Source organism: Theropithecus gelada, chromosome 17 (assembly GCF_003255815.1).
Source record: "Theropithecus gelada isolate Dixy chromosome 17, Tgel_1.0, whole genome shotgun sequence".
Classification (NCBI taxonomy): Eukaryota; Metazoa; Chordata; class Mammalia; order Primates; family Cercopithecidae; genus Theropithecus; species Theropithecus gelada.
This window is the reverse complement of record NC_037685.1, coordinates 77,218,324-77,235,614: the sequence shown is the minus strand read 5'-3', so window position 1 is coordinate 77,235,614 and position 17,291 is coordinate 77,218,324. Positions and strand designations below refer to the sequence as shown.

Below are 17,291 nucleotides of genomic sequence, written 5' to 3'. Positions count from 1 at the left end.
GTACTCCAGAAGCTGACATTTCAGTTGGGAGATGTATATAGCATCCCGCTCTGTTCATATATGCTGGCCCCTCTGTTCGAAATGGGCTTCATCACTTTTCTCCCTCCTTTATCTGGCCAGCTTCTATATATTTCTCAAGGCCCAGCTGTACATCGTCTTCTTTTTTTAACTGATAAATAACAAATATATATGTTTATGGTATACAGTGTGATGTTTTATGTATGTATACATTATGGAATAATTAAACTAAGCTAATTGACTTACCTATCCCCTCATATACTTATTTTTTTCCCGTGAGAATATTTAAAATCTCCCTTAGCAATTTTCAAAGATATGGTACATTAACTATAGTCACCCTTTTGTACAATAGGTCTCTAGGAGTTATTCCTCCTATCTAGCTGAAAGTTTGTACTCTATGGCCAACATCTTCCCATTTTTCTTACCCTCCCCGCATTGCTCAACTACTCCCTGCTTCTATAAGTCAACTTTTTAAGATTTCACATAAAAGTGAGATTATGCAGTATTTGTCTTTCTGTGCCAGGCTTATTTTACTTAGCATAATGTCCCCATGATTAATCTATGATGTCACACATGACAAAATTTCCTTCTCTTTTAAAGCCGAATAGTATTCCATTGTGTATATAGACCACATTTTCTTTATTCATTCATCTGATGCTGGATACTTAGGTTGATGCCACATCTTGGCTGTCGTGAATAATGCTGCCGTGAACATGGGAGTGCAGGTATCTGTTCTGAGTTCATTCCCTTTGGGCATATGCCTCTGCCATGCCTGGCACATTTCTCATTATGCCTGTGAGATTTTTGTGCTCACTCTCCCCGCCTGTGTCTCCACTCCTTATGTCTATAAATCTGAATCATTCTCCTAGAACCAAGAACAGAACCAACTACATAATTTGTGGGCCCCAGTGCAAAATAAAAACGTGGAGTCCTTTGTTTAAAGATTAGGAATTTTTAGACAGCAGAGCATTAAACTAAGTGTGGAGCCCTTCTGGGCACAGGCCTGTGTGAGAGTGCACAGGCCACTGGATTATATGGTAGTTCTATTTTTAATTTTTTGAGGAACCTCCATATTCTTCATAATGGCTATACTAATTTGCATTGAATCCCCACCAACAGTGTACAATGGTTCCCTTTTTCTCCATATCCTTGCCAATGCTCACCTTCTATCTTTTTGATAATAGCCATCCTAACAGGGGTGATGTGACATCTCATTGTGATTACAACTATACTTCTTCTAAGATGCCTTCCTACCTGGCACTTTACTGTCATTTTGCTTTTGGTACCCTATGCATCTTTCTACCAGAGTTTATCACAAGGTATTATAATTGTTATGTTTGGTAACCTCCCTGATTGCAAACTTCCCGAATTTATAAGACTGAGTCTTTTAGGTTTGTTTTCTGAGTACCTGGTACATGGTATGATCCTAATAAGAGCTTGATGAATGAATAAAAATGCAACAAACACATACAGATATATAGTCATAAAGATTAGTTGACAAATGTGGCATGCAATAAGTATCAAGAATGTCTTATAAACAAGTACTATAGGCTTTAGCAGGAGAGGAAAGAATAGAATGGTGGTCAAGGGAAGATTCTTGGCCAGGCTAGCCTCCTAGCCTGTGCCCAGAAGGGCTTCACACTTGGTTTAATGCTCTGCTGTCGCTGTCTAAAAATTCCTAATTTTTAAACAAAGGACTCTACATTTTTATTTTGCACTGAGGCCTACAAATCATGTAGTTGGTTCTGTTCTTGGTTCTAGGAGAATGATTCAGATTTATAGACAAGGGGAGTGGAGAGACAGGCAGGGAGAATGAGCACAAAAATCTCACAGGCATAATGAGAAATGTGCCAGGCTTCCAGAGGGTCAAGGACAGGCCAGCCTGAAGGCACTAGAGGGTTTACGTTGTTGCTCTGAGGCTTGGAAGATGGATTGAGGCAAAGTTTGGACATTTTTCTAGCAGCAATGAGTAACTTCAGATGCATAGGGAGCAGGAGAGTGAAGGGAGAAAACTGTAGCCTTATGAAGAGTCATGTGGTGCTGCTATGCAGGATGGAGAGAGGAGCAGTGAGGCAAAAAACAGGGAAATCAGGAAGCTAATCCAAATGTGATAATAAGGCAAAAGTGGCAAAGAAAGAACAAAACCAAGAAATACTATAAGGGAAAAATAAATGAAACTTTGACCACATGTGGGAATTGCAAAAAATAAAAAATAAAAAAATAAAAAAATAAAAAGTAGGACTCAAGGAGTACTCTGGACCATCCTGGGGGTGTAGTCTGCTCTTGGCAGAACGAAGGAAGGAAGAGATGGGCTAAGGGCAGCTTCTTTGTCAAAGGAATGATGACTTCAGTTTTAGACATTGGAGATTGTCGGAATTTCAAAATAGACTTGTTTATTTTTCACTTAAATATGAGTAATTGTTCATGGTGAAGAGAAATTGGAAAAGGAAAGGATTGTTAACAGTGTCAAATATTGTATAAAAACAAGGACATTGAGGACTGAATAGAGTCCAGTTTCAGAAGAGTGATGAGAACAGCAGCCGAATAGAGATTCTATGGAAATGAACAAAGGTAGCATTTATTAAATTCATAATCCTCTTGTCCAAACCCCTCCTCCTGAATTCCTCATCTCATTGAATGTTACTACTCTCTACCACCCAGTTTCCCATGCTCCTTCCACCATATTCAATCTCTTTTCCTCCGTAGTCAATCAGTCTTTTCTTCCCCTTTCTGCCTATCAAGTGTCTCTGGAATTCACCCATGTATAATTATCCCACTGCCACCATCATCACCTTATGCCCTGCCAAGGCAAAGGCTTCTGGGATGGGCCAGTCTTTATTCTCCCCACTCTCCCTATAGTCCTTGCCTTCTTACTCTTCTCACTGGAGTTAGGGGGATTTTCCTAAAACTCAAGTATAATTGTGTCACTTTCCACTTATGACTGTTAGGAATTGTGCCCTACCAAAAATATTGAAGTTCTAAATCCAAATGCCTATGAATGTGACCTTATTTAGAAATAGGGTCTTTGCAGACAATCAAGTTAAGATGAGATCATTAGGATGGGCCCTGATCCAATATGATTGTCATCTTTTTTAAAAAGGGGAAATTTAGACACAAATGTGTAGATAAAAGCAGAAATTGGGGTGATGCCTTTATAAGCCAAGGATGACAAATGTTGCCAGGAAACCCACCAGAAGCTGGGAGAGAGACATGGAACAAATTGTCTCTCACAACTCTCAGAAGGAACCAGTCCCACAACACTGTAGTTTCCGATTTTTAACTTCAGAACTGTGAGATAATTCATTTTTGTTATTTTAAACCACTCAGTTTTTGGTACTTTGTTAAAACAGCCCTAGGAAGTAGATAGGGATCCTAAAATGGCTCCCAATTGCTTGCAGGGTGTGATGGTTAATTTTTTATGTGTCAACTTGATTGGGCCATGGAGTGCCCAGATATTTGGTCAAACATTATTCTGGGTGTTTTGGTGACAGTGTTTTGGGTGATGTTAACATTTAACTTGGTAGACTGAGTTAAGCAAATGGCCCTCCCTAAGGGGGTGGCCCTCATCCAATCAGCTGAAGGCCTGAATAGAGCAAAAAGGTTGACCATCCCTTGAGTGAGAGAGAATTCTTCCTGACTGACTGCCTTTGAGCTGAGACTTTGGCTTTTTTCTCCCTTTGGACTCAAACTGAAACACTGGATCTTCCTGGGTCTCAGGCCTGCCAGCCATCAGGCTAGAACTTCACCACTGGCTCTCCTGGGTCTCCAGCTTACTGAATCATTATGAAGATCTTGGGACCTGTCAGCCTCCCTAATCACATGAACCAATTCCTTGTAATAAAGCTCTTTATACGTATACATACATGCATAAATACATACACACAGACACATATCCTATTGTTCTGTTTCTCTGGAAAACCCTGATTAATACACAGGGTAAAGCCCAAACTCCTAAACACAGTTAAAAGATCCACTGTGACTTGGTCTCTGCAAAATCCTCCAGTTTTTCTCTTTCTCTGCACTTTCCCCCAGCTTCGCACTCTTAAACCACAGTAGCATCCAGTTTTGGTCATATTTTTGATGTACTTTTATTTCTCCCACCTGTGATCTTTCACACATGCGATTCCCTTATGCTTATAGTACATTTCCACCTTTCCTTTCCATGTCATTCTTCAAGTCTCAGCTTAGTCCTCTTCATTAATTTATTCAACAAACGTTTTTGAAATGCTGGATACAGTGTTTAGAAGTTAACAAAGCAAACACAGCACTTGGCCTCATGGAATTCCAAGTCTAGTATGTGAGACCAATATCAAATGAGCCAATAGTATACCAGAGATGTCAGCAGTATGTTGGAGACCATGAAATAGATGATAACACTAGCCTTAACAGATATGGAAAAGCTGAATTCCAAGCCTATAATGAGAGAAGCCATAGAGAAGTAATTCATATCCCACCATGGGCACTCAGCAAAGCTCAGTACTCTGAGGCACCAGATACCTTTGGAGGCAGAGTGCAAGAGGGACTTGAAAAATAGGAAGATTAGTAGAAAGTTTATATAAGGAGCAGGAAGACATTCCCCACCCTGTCCCCACCCACATGTTGCTATATAAAATTTAAAAAAGAAACATGCAGAAAAAAAGGGTTTTTTAGCAATTGCTATGGTTTGAATGTCCCCTCCAAAACTCATGTTGAAATTTCATTGCCATTGTGATTGTATTAAGAGGTGAGGCCTTAAAGGGGTGACTGCCCACGTAGAATTAATGCCATTATAAAAAGGCAAGTTTGTCCCAGTCTTGCTTCCTTGCCTTCTTGCCTTCTGCCATGGGATGAGGCAGCAAGAAGACCCTCATAAGATGCTGGCACCTTATATTGGACTTCCCAGCCTCCAGAACTGTGAGCCAATGAATTTCTGTTTATTATAAGTTACCCAGTCGGAGATATTTTGTTATAACAGCACAAAACAGACTAAGAGATAAATTTTGAGGTGAAAGCAGAAATAAAACATTCAATGGAAGTTTTGAAGAAAATGTAGAAAAATTCTAACAGTAGAATAGGAAGGCTAAGAGGCAGAAGATGGGAGGAAATAAAGGAAATTAGAAGATTAATCCAAGAGGCATAACATGCAAATAAATGTAATCCCAGGGAAATAGAGCATAGGAAACAGAGGAAAGGAGACAAGAGATGGAGAGAGAAACTATTTCCCAGAACTGAGAGACTTGAATTTCCCAATTAGAAAGGACCACTGAGTACCTTGCATGGTAGATGAAAACAGACTTACACTAAGACAGATCACCAACAGTTTTCAGAACATCTGGCATTAAAAAAATTCTAAAAATTTTCCGAGAGAAACCAAAAAGGACGTGAGAGGGACCATAAGTCAGAATGATATCAGATGTCTCAAGAGCAACCCTGGAACCTAGAACACACAGGAACAATTCCTTCCAAATTCTGAGAAAATGATTTCCAGTATGGACTTCAAAGAATGAAGATAGTTTTCAACTATAAAATGTCTCAAGAAATTTATGTTCCATATACTCTTTCTCAAGAATCTACTAGAGGATATGCTCATTTAAACAAGGAAGTAGACCAAGAAAGTGGGATGGTGTGTGGTCCAGAAATAGGAGATTCAGCCTAGATGGAGAATAAAGGGGTCCCCAGAGTGATGAGGAAGGGAAGCTTCTAGAAGGCAGCTGGGCAGCAGGACCGAACAGGAGGAAGGGCCTCTCCAAGGGGGAAACAAGGGATGGAATCATTTCTTGATGTTTTAAATTGTATTTTAGCTCTTTTGGAGAGTTTATACAGAATTAGTAATATGTACATAGAAACCTAGCATATCAAAAAAGATACAAAAACATAATGCAAAATATTCCTAACTCAGTTATGAATATTTTGAGTCGCTGTAAAAACTTGAGTATTGATTTAACTAAAAGGATATTGTAAACTGTTCTGGAGGATGATGGGAAGGTTACCATGTATATGTTGGACTAGGGGATGTGAGAGGCTCAAATATTTATCTTTCAAGTAGGAAGGAAAAAATATATGAACATATATATATGTATATATGTATGTATCTGAACCTAATCAAGATATTCCATAAGCTTAACTCTAGAAATATGGAACAAAACAACAGAAGAACTAGCTAAAACTGTTGAAAATACTTGATTCTAGGGAATGGAATCAGAGGGGAAGGAGTGTGTCAGGAGACTGGTGTTTCATGAGGAGCCTTGAGGTAATATTTGACTTCTAAAACTAAATACATATATTACTTTGATTAATAAATCAAAGAAAACATATGTCCACACACACAAAATGTACACAAATGTTGACTGCAGCATTTTTTATAATATCAAATAGTAGAGAGCATGTGAATATCCATCAGCTGATGAGCAAATAAAATTTGATATATTCATACAGTGGAATGTCATTCTTCTATAAAAAGGAACGAAGGCCAGGTGCAGTGGCTCATGTCTGTAGTCCCAGCACTTTGGGAGGCCGAGGCAAGAGGATCACCTGAGCCCAGGAATTTGAGACCAGCCTGGCCAACATGACAAGACCCTGTCTCTATAGAAAAAAAAAAAAATTAATTAGCCAGGTGTGATCGTGTGTGCCTGTAGTCCCAGCTACTCAGGAAGCTGAGACGGGAGGATGGCTTGAGCCCAGGCGTTCAAGGCCTCAGCAAGCTATAATCGCACCCCTGCATTTCAGGCTGGGCGACAGAGTGAGACCCTGTCTCAAAATAAAAGAATAAAGTGAAGTACTGACATGTGACAACATGGATGGACCTTGAAAACATGCTAAGTGAAAGAGGCTCATAACAAAAGAACATGTATTGTGTAAGTCCCTTTATATGAAATGTCCAGAATAGGCAAATTTATATGTAGAGAAAATAAACTAGTGGTTGGCTATGGCTGGGAATTTGGGAGATGGGGGTGAATGGGGAGGAATTGCTAATGGGTACAGAGTTTCTTTTGGGGATGATGAAAATGTTCTGGAATTATACAGTGTAATTGTTGCACAACTCTGTTAAAATACAACAAACCACTCAATTGTATACTTTTTAAAGGTGAATTTTATGGTATGTAAAGCATATTGCAATGAAGCCATTATTTTAAAAATTAAAGAACAAATATTAATAATCATACCTAATTCATAGAGTTGTTGTGAAGAATAAATGAAATAATGTACGTTAGGGGTCTAGTCCAGAGTTTGATGTAAATATTAAAAGATTAGTTAACATTTACATAGCATATACTATGTGCCAGGCACTCTTCTAAGTTCTTTACATATATCAATTCACTTAACCCTTGCAACAACTGTATCAAATAGACACTGTTCTTATCCCCATTTTCTAGATGAGGAAACTGAGGCCAGTGCTGGCAATTTGCCCAAGATCACACAGCTAGTACAACAGTAGAACTGGAGTCTGACCCCAGCCAGCTGGCCCAGATTCTTTACTCTTCACCACTTTGATGCTCCCTCTCTCTGCCTCCCAGGCCCCACATCTGGGTTAGTGCTGTGTGTTACCAGGGACACTGCTTTTCATCTGTTGTGATTCCAAATAGAGAACTCTTCACTTGCCTTTTTTCCTTGTCTGTGTCTTCGACTATAGTGGACATTCTACAACAGCAGGGACCGTACCCATCTTAATTCGTCTTCATTCCCTACCCATCATATGTTGGGATGCCGGTGAGCTATAGAGTGAAACAAAGGTGTTTTTCTCTTTGTACAAATCCTGTGAGTGCATGGAGAGGAAGTAGGGAGAGGTGAAGATGCTAGCATTAAGATGCTAGAAAAGCATGGGATAATTGATGGAGCAAGGTATCTAAGGAAGTAGAAGATTAAGAGTGAGATAGTAATGAAACACTGGCCTTGGGAAGAAAGAAGAATGCTGCTTCCATTAAGACTGAAAGAGGAGGAAGATGTGGATATTGTGAGAGTAGAGGGGAAGCTCATACCAGACCACTTGGATCATCTCAGTCAAGAAGGGGCAGCAGAAGAATCTTGGGCCAGGACAAAGCATAGGAGGGTGGAGTGGAAAGTTGAGGCAAGAGGAGAGAGTTTAGAATAAATGCCCAACTTTTTGGGGTCTGTGATCTCTTTACTAATACAATGGACCCTTCTCCCAGAAAAAAGTACATACACACAAAATTATGCATTTAGTTTTAGGGGTCTATGGACTCCAAGTTGAGAATGCCTGTTCTCAAGACTTAATACAATTGAATAAAAGTATTTATGGGAAGTAATGTGAAGTCAAGCATCTTGACTTTTTAGATTTCCAAGTTTCTGTTTCTGTGACTTTCCTCAGCAATATTCAGAGGCCCAAGTGTGTAGCAGGTGATCTGGTATCTGGGACTGAGGCCAGAGGCTTCAGGGCAGGAGAGGGTGGGATGAAGTCTGAGAGGGTGGTAGGGCTTAGAGGAAGGCAAAACCCAGGCCAGGGACTGGCAGTGGAGGCTCATAGAGGGTGGGGTGACAGAGGTCCGCTCCAGCTGCAGCCCATAAGGAGGCGCACTGTCTGTAGAGAACATAACGTAAGAAAACCAAAAGTCAGTCTTCTGTTTACTATTATGCTGTACAAGCAATTTAAAACACCAACAGCAGTAAAATACTATTCTCTGAAAAAGTCTTGGTCTAGGACCTAAACAATTGCCTGAAACTGGGTACACTTACACCACTGAGAGGCAGATAAAGAGATTAAGATTGAGGGAGTAGGGCAGGGCTTGCAATGGTGCCGGCCAGGATGTGGCTGAGGGGGTGTGGCTGGCTGCCATGGATGCTAGGGTAGAAGACGACTGTATTAACTGGGTGTCTGTAAGCAGCACCCAAGTCAGTGCCTTTCATCTTCTACAACCTAGACATTGCCTGGAATCCTAAATCCTTTTCTTCACTTAACAAACGTCACCTCTGCTCAAAGCTGCAACTGCTTTGATATCACACTGCCTTTTTCACCCCTCTATTATAGATGGCATTTATTTACTTACATGTTTTTTCCCCACTAGACTATACTCCTTGAGAACAGCAATTGTGTCTTATTTATTTCTGAATCGCCAGTTCAGACAGGCATGTAAACACTTGTTGAACCAATGCACAAATATATTTTGCTCTTCTTTGTAGATTCCTCTGGCCTCAGATGACCAGGCACCACTAGATACAGCATATTGCACTTTCCTTCTCCAAGGTAAAGGAATAAATATATGTTCCCCTTCATGAAGTGTCACCCTTGGGCCCTTATGCCATCCTGAAACCCCCAGGATGTGGAACCAGATCAGGGAGGTCCACAGTTACAACCCCTTGTATCTGTAAGATGATCAGGACATTATCTACAGAGTCCTGCTGCAGGGCCCCGAATGAGGACAGCATTTTGCTGCTTTGTAGTGTGAGCAATGGTGTAACAGCAACGCATGGATGTTCCTCTGGTGTCCTGAAAGAATTTAGGTGCTTCTTGAAAGCTCTCTGCAACTTATTAATTGGGAGTGATTATGCAATGGAGAAAAAAGAGTCCCTCAGCCCCCGACTCTTCCCTGGGAAATCACAAGAGGGCTGATAGCTCTCGGTGAGGTGAACCGTTTCTAGAATCCCCACCGTCTCGTCCTGTTCTTCCACCCACCCAGTTCCTCAAGATAGCCCCTGTGGGCTTCTGATGAGGTCACCACACCACTGGCTAATGAAGTAGATAAACCAGAACAGTTTGGTTTAACATTTAAGGTCAGAAACAGGAACTTTCTAGAGGAGAAATCAAAAAAGCAAAAGAAGTATAAGGGCAGCCCTCCAACCAGTCAGAACACCGTGACCACCTGAGAGGCCCGGGGCCCAGCAAACACAGACGCGTGTCGACTCCGGAGCAGGTATCTTCAGCGCAGCATCTGACCTGGGAGCACAGCCACACACCCTCATTCCTAAACAGCAGATTGACTACTGGAACCGCACACAGTCTCCAGGCAATGTGGAGACATGTCTAATACTTAGTCAGCATAACCCAGGGTGCCACAGTCTTCACAACCGTCGTGAGCGCTTGAGGATGCTCCGTTTGAAGATAGGAATTTGCCCTCAAGCATCTGGGGTTTGGGTACAGAATAGCGCTTCCCCCGCCACCACCTGCTAATTTTATAAAATGTACATTCAAAAAAAATCCTGCCTGTAAGAAGGAATTAAGCCACCCATTTAAATATAACAGCTGCCTGTGCAATCTACTGCTGCTCTTTATAGGAAATGCTTAAATAATTGAGATACTTAATTGGGTTAAAGAGATCCCGAGCACATAGATGTTCTATAAATAAAAGAACGAGTAAATAATCTAGTAACCTTCCTTTTCATGTCCTTCACTTAAAGCGATCATTCTGTTTTGTTTGCACCAATGAGATCACTGCTAGAGGACTCCAGAAAGGTTTGATTGCAGGTGGGGTGGGGCTTTCCCAAGGAAATCCCTTTTCATTTGTTTCAGGTGTTTTGCCACCTTTTTCTCTGGCTCTTTCACTAAAAATGAATAATTTGTTGATCTTTGCTGTAAGTAGGTAGGCACCTGGGCTTTGCTTTTGCAACTGGAGTCAAAGAAGTCAAGTTATCAGTCTGACCTTGCCTTACTATCTAGAATCAGAAAGGTTTAAGTAGCCCAGGGACTACTTAAAGACAGCTGGAGGAGAAAGGGAGAAAGAAAAATGCTTATAAAGAGGTGGGTAAAAGAGCGGGACCTTGTCTGAAAAAAAAAAAAAAAAAAAGAGGAAGTGGTAGGAGGTGTCTGAATTTCAGTGTGACCTGTTCTGTCAGGTGATTTTTGGTGGGGCGGGACATGAAAAAAAAAGTTAAAATGTCCTTATAAAGACAAAATCTTTTTCTTTCCTGGCTGATGATTTGTCATTCTAGTCACTTCCTGCCTTGTGACCACACACCCGGCCTTGACAAAGCTGTTCTGCAGATCAGAAAGAAGGGGTTCCTGGTCATACACCAGTACTACCAAGGACAGCTTTTTTCCTACAAGGTAAATTTTCTTCATGTGTTTTTGTTTGTTTTAAGTGCTTGTGATGTCCTTCGGCACTGTTCCTGTGGATTGTGGGTTTTGCCTTCGGGGGACTAGACATCTGAACATGTCACCTGAGAACTCTGTGATTCCTGCCTCTAACTGGCCAGGACATCTGCTGCCACCTCGTGTGGCCATCCAAGATGGAGCACCTCTGCTCTCCGGGCTGAGTTCTTCTCAACTTATCTGCAGTTATCACCCCTGCCCAAAATTAAGGTTTCTTTTTCCTTTTAAAACCAAACCATGTTCCGGTTTATGTCTATTGCTCTATTTCAGGAAGGCTATTTACTGTGATTTTATCTTCTTTAAAATGTTTTCAGGAAAAGCGTACATTGATAATTTAGATTGTACTGCTTATTGGCCTAATGGAGGTAGTTTAATTTTAGTTCCTGCAGTTCTGTTTTTCTTAAAAACTTCTTTACAGTACTTTAGTGGATATATTAATATCTTGAGTCATATGTTACTGAATGTGATACTGGCTATTTGAGTGATTTTTGGCGCCAAGGGTTTTTAATGGGTGTGCTGTATAACCACATGGAATTAGAGGTTTTCTCTTTTCCATTTGTTCTCTAAAAATAAAAGCAATTTGTGTAATGCTTAATTGTAGTGTTTCTGTAGGATTATCTGAATTGTTATGCTTATGACCATACCAATGAATATTCACTCAAATTCTGGGAGAAAGGCTTTTTATCTGCAATAGAAATTTTTATACAGTTGATATGGGATATTTATTGCAGAAACTTTGCCCAAACATAGACACTTCGAATTTTGTAGTATAAGCTTTTACTTAATTACCGCTATCATATAACACTAAGAACCGTTGACAAATGATAACCATAAAAGCCATTCAGACTGGAAATGGAAACATTAATCAGGATATTTATCAAAACCGAACTTTAACATAGCAACTTGTTTTCTAAAATTACTATGTCAGGACTGTCAGTAAACAAATAAAGGTGGCTTATCCACACACATCTTGATTTTGAATTTACATACATTTGTCATATGTTTCTATTTGGTTTCCATTAAGAATAATTGTTTAAAGAATGTCTGTGTAGACAAATTTGAATGGAATTAATCATTTACCTATAAATGTGAATTTCTGGAAACTGCAAAATGTGACCACCAATGTTACGTTGCACATCTCACCAGAATAGTTTCAAATAAGCAAAAATGTGAAATTGAGAGAAGAGGGACTTGAACCCCAGAAAAGAACAGACTAAAAATATGCTGTGTCTTATTTTAAGTAAAACTATTAGTGAGAGTAAAATAAATTAGAATGCGAAGGACTGTCAGTATTTTTCTTATATTTAAGAAGGAATGAAAAGGACTACAAGAAAGTTAATTCAAAATGAAAAGGTCTCCTGTTTAAAATTAAGTTTACATTGCTAAGGCATCAATCCCATACGTTACGAAGATATTCCTCTTCATTCTAGCTCACCCCCAGGAACATGAGGAGAAAAATCTTCTAGGTCTTGCCCTTTGAACAAGCACTGCTGTGGTGGGATGGAGCTGTGCCTAGGAGGACATTTCCTTAACAATCCCAGAGACTTTCTTTGTAGCATGTAAATTTTAGACTCTTTTGTAAATTATACCTTGAAACAATTGGTAATTTGGGAAACAATTTCGGTGCTTTAACTTCATTTATAATTCTATCTCTGAACCCTTTGGGGAAGAAAAGACCAACAAGTAGTCTCCTTTGAATGTAACCATTTAACTTGGAGAGGACGGGAAATTAATAATAGCACTCAATAATTATAAGTACGTAGTGTAAGCAGCTATTCTTTATGCATCACCTCGTTTAATCCTCTCAACTACCTTTAGAGATAAGGAATGGGCTAGATGGTTGAAGGAACTGGCCGTAGGTCACTGGGCAGTTAAGGTGGGGAGCAGTAGATGGTCAGGATTTCAGGCTCCTACTGACTGTGTCTGTTACAGATCCTCCCTTCCAGGCCAGCATATTTTTCTCAGAGGTAGGTGTTTGTAGACTTTTCTTGTTGAATCTGGCTAACAAGATCTTGGCACTCACAGTTTTAAGAGAGAGAGGATGAAAGAGAGAGAGCAAGAGAAAGAGAGAAAAGAGAGAGAGAGAAGAAAAACTTTGTAATAAATTTACAAACATTTTTATTTTTATAAATAAGAGATATCATTGCAGGTTTTATATAGTAATGGGATGAAGAACTATTTTTAAATTAATGCATCATTTTACTAAAGAATTGTGTGCCCTTACAAACTTGCCTCAACCCACTTCCCCAATCTTATTTCTTGTCACTTCCTTCTGTTCAACCTCCCACTACCCCATCCCCTCCCCCACCACTGCTAACCCACATTTTGGTGCACCAGACCACAAGCCACCAGAAAGTTCCATTCTCTTTCACCCTTTTTCACTCCAACTGTGTCTTTAATTGCATTCTTCTTTATTTTTAAAACTTCTGATCATTTTTCAAGGCTGACTTCAAGAAACATACCTTTTGGAGGCCTTCCCATCTTCTCCCTGCCCCCACTAAATGTTTCTTGGGTGTGCATTTGCTTAATGCTCTGATCTTAGAGTAAGTATAGCATTAATCGTATTGTCTTAGTTTCAAGTCCTTATTTGCTGACAGACCTGAGCTCCTTCTCTATCTTTTCTGGCACATGGTAGATACTAATGGTATTTACTGAATTGAAAACTTGTCACAAGTATTTTTTCTCAGCTTCTTACATATGCATGAAAGACTTTGATTGCACTTATTAACTTAATATTTACTGAGTTTCCATTTATTGCTATGAATGAAGATACAACAATAACTTAATATTTTGCATTCTAGCATGCTTCAGCTTTGCCAAAGCCCTAGTCTCATTTTAGCTTCAAAGTATCATATAGACATTGACCTCAAGAAGTTTAAAAAATGTACAATGACTAGCAAACAGGCAAAGTTATAATCTCATTATTTTAGTATAAATACATTGGTTGGGCCAAAACTTAGCCACCCTTGCCAAAACTATATGCCCAAATATGCCTCTTTGATGACAAAGAACACAAGACAAGTTGTTAACTTTTACTTAGTCACTTTGGATTATTCTCAGAAAATTCTCAAGTCAACTTCTCCTTGTTACCTAAAGAGTACAGGCCCTTCTGTGTATACAGGAGAGATGACAAGCAAATTTTAAAATCAGGTTAGGTAAAATAAAATTAAGATATCTGCTTATAAGGTTATATTTATGAAGAGTCAAACACTTATAAAGTAAGACTATAAAGGCTTGGATTTTATGACTAATGGTAGATTTTATAGCAGAGTGACATTATTTCAGTTAATCTAATTTTCTTCCTAGTGTTTTTTTGTCTGCTAGTTTCCCAACTTACGGATATCACATGAAATGATACTATTTCATCTGTATATTGAACATTGCAGAAATAAAAATTAGAATTAGAACCCATCAAAATAGAAAACTAATCAGTGTCCGCAGATATGAAGAGTTTCAAGTGTTCCTATTTTGCCAGATGGGAACGCACTTCTTAAAAACGTGTGATGTTCCACAGTGTCTTCATTTTGAGGCTCTCGGAAGTCACCTCCTGATTGGATGTTGGTTTCCTAGGGATATCTCCCTACAGCTGCTGTGGCCATGGTGATCCCCACATGGCATCTCCTTGTTGCTTTCCTCAGTTCCCTTCTGATCCAACTTCCTGCCTTATACTATTGACTGTTCCTGTTGTTTTGGTTTGTCAGTTTCAATGCTTACATCAGTCTGCCCAGAAATTTCATAACTGCTCCATCTTGTAAGACATTGGTGTGGGGGGAGTGGGAGAAGTTTCAATTAATCATCCTAATAATAACAGCTAATACTTACATTGAACCAGGTGCTTTTCTAAGTGCTTTAACCCTATGAAAGCATTTAGTTGTCATACAGACCTGTGAGGTAGTTTCTGGTGTCCTCTTCATATTTGAAGGCAAGTTCATTCATTCACGAGTTTTATTTATTTTCTACTATTGGATCAATTTTGTCTTAACTGTTGAATTTCAAGGCAACTTCCTGAGATAAATAGGGAGCAAACCATGGTGCTTATTTGTACCTAAGCCCTCAAGTTGAGCCCAAATAATCATAATCCCCCCCAAATAAATACATCTATATGACAAGTGCTTTTATTAAACAGACTCTTCTGTGTCATCACAGCAGCAGCAGCAGCAGCAGCAGTATCAGTAGTCAGCGCCTCTGTACACTTGACTGAGTAGTAGTTGGTTGTTAACAATTATAGGCCTCTGCATGGGTCACAAAACATGATCTCCACCCTCAAAAACTTTAAAAGGTTCTTAGTCTTTTTGTTTGTTTGTTTTGAGACAGAGTCTCGCTCTGTCGCCCAGGCTGGAGTGCAGTGGCGCAATCTTGGCTCACTGAAACCTCCCCCTCCTGGGTTCAAGCGATTCTCCCGCCTGAGCCTCCCAAGTACCTGGGACTAGAGGCGCCTGCCACCATGCCTGGCTAATTTTTTGTAGTTTTAGTAGAGACAGGTTTCACCGTGTTAGCCAGGATGGTCTCGATCTCCTGACCTCGTGATCTGCCTGCCTCGGCCTCCCAAAGTGCTGGGATTACAGGCGTGAGCCACCATGCCTGGCCTTTAAAGTTTAGAATAATTTTAGCCGAGTGACATTCACATTTTCTAGTCTGTTGTGACTCATAGACATGAACAGATTAAACATTCTAGTTTTTATACCCAAGCATACATATCTATGATTGTATAGTAATGGCCAAATATAGGTGTCCTAAAAACTGAGAAAGAATGAAACATTGTTTTAAATGTTAGTGGAAGAAGAGAGGTAAAAGTGATCTACTTACTGGGTTTAAGTAAGTTTTGCTCAACTTTAGAGCCACGGCTGTGTCAGCCCCACTTACAAGTACAAGGAGCCTGTTTCTCAAAGATGGTCAGTTGTTCTTTCTGGCGGAAGGAAAAGCTATGTTAAATTGGGGAACTAGCAAACCCACAATTCTGTGGTTGCAGCATTGATTCTTGTTTCAGCATCGGTTGCATGGACAGAAGGGAGGGTCTCCCTCTCTCTCTCTTTCTCTCTCACACACACACACACACACACAGAAACACACACACACACTCACTCAGACTCCTTCTTGACTGGATAAGCTAAAGTGGAAAAGAGATTATGTTCTCTATAGCAGAAAAGCCGACACCAAATTCAGCAGGCAGATTAATTATGCATGTGAATTGCAATCTCCTGGATAATTTGCTTTCCTTCTTTTTCTGGTTGCACTTTCTAGAGGGAAGTGAATTAATGGAACAATTACCTTGTATTTAAATAACACCCTGCATTTTGTTTCCTCAGTCTAGTAGTAGTCACTAAAATTTATCCAAGCTGTGTGTCCAAATGTATGAAGTAAAAGGATACACAAACGTTATTTGTATAAAATTTGCATGTTTTCCCTATTCAGCATTCCTTAGGCAAAGTTTAAAATTAGAAGTAATCTTCATTAACCTCAGGTGCAACTTTTTTTTTCCATAAAAACCTTTTTATAATAATTCATGAGACTATAATAGATGTGAGTGGATTCAATATAGCTTCCATCCTGAAAATGTTTTTTAAGTTTTTATTTATTTTTAAATTGACATATAATAATTGTATATATTTATGGGGTAGCTAGTAATGTTTCAATACATACAATGTCTAGTGATGACATCAGGGTAATGAGGATATCCATCATCTCAAACATTTTTTACTTCTTGTGCTGGAAACATTCAATAGCCTCTCTTCTAGCTATTTTTTTTTTTTTTTTTTGAGACGGAGTCTCGCTCTGTTGCCCAGGCTGGAGAGCAGTGGCGCGATCTCAGCTCACTGCAAGCTCCGCCTCCGGGGTTCATGCCATTCTCCTGCCTCAGCCTCCCGAGTAGCTGGGACTACAGGCGCCCGCCACCGAGCCCGTCTAGGTTTTTTTTTTGTATTTTTTAGTAGAGACGGGGTTTCACCATGTCAGTCAGGAGAGACGGGGTTTCACCGTGTTAGTCAGGATGGTCTCGATCTTCTGACCTCGTGATCCTCCCAAAGTGCTGGGATTACAGGCTTGAGCCACCGCGCCCGGCCTCTTCTAGCTATTTTAAAACTATGTACTGTTAACTGTAGTCATCCTATGGTGCTGTAGAACATGAGAGCTTATTCCTCCTGTCTAGCTGTAATTTTGTATCTAAACAAATCTCTCCTGTCCTCCACCTTCCCCCTACCCTTCCCAGCCTCTAGTAAGCTCAGGTGTAACATTGAAAAAGTAGATCCTTTGTACC

General features: G+C 39.9%; 1 protein-coding gene across 1 annotated transcript in view; it reads left to right on the top strand.

Moving 5' to 3' along the window:
* LCP1 (lymphocyte cytosolic protein 1) overlaps positions 1 to 17,291 on the top strand; it is an 85,688-nt gene that overhangs the window by 18,694 nt on the left and 49,703 nt on the right. Inside the window, exons 3-4 of the mRNA XM_025363933.1 lie at positions 9,133 to 9,196; positions 10,879 to 10,993. The gene's annotated coding sequence lies outside the window, so the exon portion shown is untranslated. The remainder of the gene's footprint in view (positions 1 to 9,132; positions 9,197 to 10,878; positions 10,994 to 17,291) is intronic.